This window comes from Crinia signifera, chromosome 2, assembly GCF_055691185.1.
Source record: "Crinia signifera chromosome 2, ASM5569118v1, whole genome shotgun sequence".
NCBI classification, from domain to species: Eukaryota; Metazoa; Chordata; class Amphibia; order Anura; family Myobatrachidae; genus Crinia; species Crinia signifera.
The window spans coordinates 213,530,698-213,535,521 of record NC_139218.1 but is presented as its reverse complement, the minus strand read 5'-3'; positions in this window follow the sequence as shown (position 1 = coordinate 213,535,521).

Below are 4,824 nucleotides of genomic sequence, written 5' to 3'. Positions count from 1 at the left end.
CGTACATTTTTAGATCAGGACTGTCCTCTTAAGGTGCCCATATACTTATCTGAATTGGCGGATCCAATGGATCGGGCCAAATCGGATGTGTTTAACTCCATGTCCGACCCGATGCACAGTCCTGTGCACATCGGGTCAGACCCTACAGATTGAACCTGCTGCAGGTTCAGTCTGTCTGATTGGACCCATCAGCAACATATTGCTGGTGGTTTTTAGCATCCATGATGTGTTGTTCAGATTCAGTGAAGCATCGCTGGCACACTCCTTTGTGAAGGGGCGGGCAGCATGGAGTCCAGCTGCGTAAAGCACCCGGGTTGTGTGGGGGCATCATCACCAATCAATGGCCGGCCTGTCTTTTAAAAAAAAAAAAAATTCCAATGCTGCCGTCGCTGTCTGCAGTGTCCACTCAGCACTTCCCAGACAGTGCAGACTGCCCGCTGCGATGCTGCATAAACAATTTCAAGTGATCAAAAGACAATAATTAAAGATGCGAAATAGAAGAAAAGCTGCAAGTGTGCAAAGGCAGCTGCCCAAAAGGATGTTGTTTCCAAAACAGAATTAAGAAAAAGCAAAAAATTATAAGTATAGCTAACACACAAACTGCAGGTAAATTCAGTTTATTAACAATAAATCAAAAACAAAACTTTGTATTGCTTAATAGATTTATTAAGACAGAACAATTAAATAGGCATACAACCGATGAAACCCACAGGAGTTACAATGCACATTCACAGACAATAGCAATGATAAAAAAAATCTAAGAAGGGACTAAGGGCGTGGTTCAGAGACAGTTGCCGTTTTGGGAAACTGCAACTAGCGGCAGTAGGCTGCAGGGGGGTCCCAGCACAGGGCCTATATGCCAAGGCCCAGCCCATGATGTGCCACCCAAAATATAGGCGCATGATCGCCATGTTCTGGGTCGCAGTGGCTGCATGTGTCCACACAGCGTCTGCGGCTCTACCCCAGAGCGGTCTGGCCAAGCCTGTATTATCAGGACAGCTCCCATAAAACGCTGCATCACACCCCTGTAGCACCACATCATCGCCCCGTTGCCGCCACAAGCCAGCATTGAAACTGCGATCTCCTGTGATCCTCTGAACCCGGGTGAGGTGGAGGTGGTCGGACGTAGTTCCGTTGGATTTCATCAAGTGCCTGTTTTAACCCCCTTTTTTTAAATTCATTTTTATTGTTATTACCTGTTCGTGATTGGAATAAAAAGCACCTTTTTTCACTGACCTGAGACTGGTGATGATTTGGACCATTCCGAACTGAAAGGACAGGAAAAGAAACCTTTCCATGCCCATAGGGCACCGCTATAAGGTGAGCTCTGATCCAATTGAAAATTAGAGACTGAATACCTTGTGGATAAAAGATACCTTTACATGCCTATAGGGCTCGGCAGAGAGGTCAGTTGCAGGGGGCGATACCCCCATTGATAATCTCTTTGACCCTTTGCCCTTGCCCCCCCTCTGCTCATTCCATTCGGTGAAGAACTATCCACCTGGCAATCAGCAGAGTATTGATTTCGGACAGCGCAAGTGTACTCGCCCCTTTTGTACTTTCTGGATTGTGTTTTTGGGATTGGTAATCCCTGGCGTTTTACAGTGCTGCGGTCTGTAGGCGCGGACTATCCTATACCTCTTGTCCTGTGATCCTGTTTCAGGGCTGATGCATGCATGCTGCCATGACCGCCCTGCGCAGTTCTGAGAAAATCACCAATTAGCGATTTTCACAGATCTGCATTAAGGGGCATACATGTGGCGATTTTGCCTCTTTCCTAAGCAATCTGTCTAGATCAGTTATAAATTAAGCACAAATCACTCACAAATCAAATCACATCCCATAGCACATGCAGTAAAAATATAGTCAGATCACCTGCATGTGCATAAAGAACACAATGGTTAGCACAGGTCGCCCAGCACACATAGCTATGTGTTTATGGCCGATCTAGCTAGCTGGGAAGCTCAAAGGAAATGGCCCACACTACATTGCTTTTCACACATGCTAAGCAATAGTTGCTCCGTTTGCATGGGGCTTTAGGGCCTGAGTCTATTCACCGCTGCTCTGCTTGGCAGAGCAGGGTGTGGCAGGGGGGACTCCCAACTGCCCACCCCACTGTGGGACACTGCTGGCCCCAGGTGGGGTGTGGGGCCATCCCAAAAACAGGATGGTCCCGCAAAAAACTGTATAGTTGGGAGGTACAGTAGGCACAAACAATCCAATTATCTTAGTAACTCCACATTTGAAAAGCAGAGAAACTACCTCAATGTTTTTTCCAATTTAAAGTGTAAGGGAAATGAAAAGCTGCATTAGTCCCTCCAGTAATCAGTTTAATGGTCATTAGTAGCCATAAAAGTACAATCAGTAAACAGCATGATCATTATATCCTCCGTTATTAATCTGACCATTTACAGTATGTTCCAGAAAAAAACCTGTATAGTGCAAATTAATACGTTGCTGTAAATACAGAAAATCACCATCTGATTAAACACGTGCAGTTCTCCCACCATCAGAATTGTACACCAACCGTTGAGTTTGCATACATGAATCAGGCCCTGTATCACGCACACAGTAACAGAAAGAGATAACAATCAGAGCTGCATCAGCAAGCCATGACAAGAAAGAATATACACCTCACACTGTCCTGATGCATCTTGCTGATCAGTGTTTCCAATCGCCTGGAGATGGAAGGAAGATCAGCCACTACAAATGAAAGGTGCTCCCAGATGATCATCTAGTGTAGGGGAAATTTGATGTGTTTCTCTGTTTGTTGCCAATAGTTTCCTTAAAGGAAAAATGTTTATACTATTGTTATTGTGAGCCCGGTGCATATACTACTATTGGGCCTTATTCTGATTTGTGCGGTCGGATCGACGTGTGTACGGACTGACCGCACAGATTTCCGCACTCTTACAGCAAGTGTGATTCCGCCCACAAAACATCTGCACACGGCTGGACAGAACATCCGACAATGGGGAGTGGCGTGCATTTGAGCATACGCAAACGTGTATGGACGGTTCTCAACCTTAGTGATCGGAGACAGCGCACTGCTCTGATAGCAAGCAGTTGCGTACGTCCGATCACGGTAGCGTACGCATCACTTGTATGGACCAGCAATTATTTGAATTCCCTTTGAAGTTGCCTTCTAGCAATTTCCCAATTATCCTAAGTGTGATGTTTGAATTGCTCATTATTATATTTGTCACCCTTAATTTGTCTACAATGGACCCCAATGGGTAAGATTGTTTCCCAGAATGTGTGCATGAGCAGGACAAAAACATTGCAAGTAAAAAAGGTGTAACAAAAAAACATTGTTGCTGTTAGACATGATAGAAGTGTTGATAAAATTAATGTGAAGTAGATGTTTATGTAGCAATGAAAAAGTTGACATGTGTCGACTCCTGTGAATTGTGTGTCCTGTTGTCCTAACATGACAGACATACTTGCATTAAGGTTGTAGATCAGAGCCGGCCCTAGCCTAAATGACGCCCTAGGCAAGATTTTGGCTGGTGCCCCCTAGCACCGCCATTAGTTCCGCCTCTGACCCTGCTCCCCTTTCCCAGCACCAACCCACATCATAGCAGTCATCATTTTGGTGCTCCTACCAGCAATATTTTAAATAGAAACAGTGCACACATTCGGTGCGCAGCCCAAACAGGAAGGGAAGGGGCATGGCCACACAATAGTATCCCCAATTCAAATTAGGCCACAGAGTAGTGCAACTTTATTCACATTATATCATGCGATGGTGTCCCTTATTCACGTTACGTCACACAGTAGTACCACTTTACCTTATGTACATTACTCCTCACATTATTCACATTACACCCTGAAAAAAAAATCCTGAGAAAATATTGTATTTTAAGCACCTCCATGGCCACACTGCAACCCAGCACAAAGCAGTGTGTGCTGGGCAGAGAGGAAGAGCTGCAGCTGCTGCTGTCACTGAAGGGGAGGGGGCCTGGGACCCCCACTGGGCTCTTCCATCAGACTTTGGCCTGGGTAATTTGTACCCCCTACCCCTTTCTCTAAGCACCCCTGATAATACCACACAGTAATGCCCCTTACACATGACACACATTATTAATGTCCTTATAACCAAAATGCCCCTTAAACATTATGCCAAAATTGTATTAATGCCCTTCATACACATAATGACACACATAATGCCCCTTACACATATGCCAAACACTATTGCACAACCAACCCACCCGCAGACAGCACTCGCACAGCCGCTAACACTGTGACCTCTGCCTCTGCTTGGATACAGATGTTTCCTCATACATCTTGACTCAATAGGCCATGCAGCTCCTGGCCAGTTCTGCTAAGGTTGGGTGCCTTTTTTGCTGAAAATTTGTCTTATTTGCATTGTTATGACCAGCACACACAAGGAGCTTCAGATGATTAAAATGATATGTGGCATGAATATATTCTGTGTGCGACTGTGGCTGTACCTGCATACAGAATGCTATGTTACAGTGATTTCCATGAATACACTATTTCATATGCAGATACAGCCTCACTCATACACAGAATATAGGCATATGCTGCATATCATTTTAATCAGCAGAAGCTGCTGGTGCCCCTAGGCATTCCAAATGCCCTAGGCAATTGCCTAGTTTGCCTATGCCTAAGGCCGGCTCTGTTGTAGATGGTACTTAAAATAGACCTAAATCCACATATTCCAACATGTGTTTTTGAACTAAAAAACTATAGAAATATTTGTACCTTGTAATGGTAACAAAGTCGGGTGATATCCTGCACAGGACGGAGAAAAGGGGTTGCCAATAAACAGTTATAGAACCAACTTACACAATGATATGG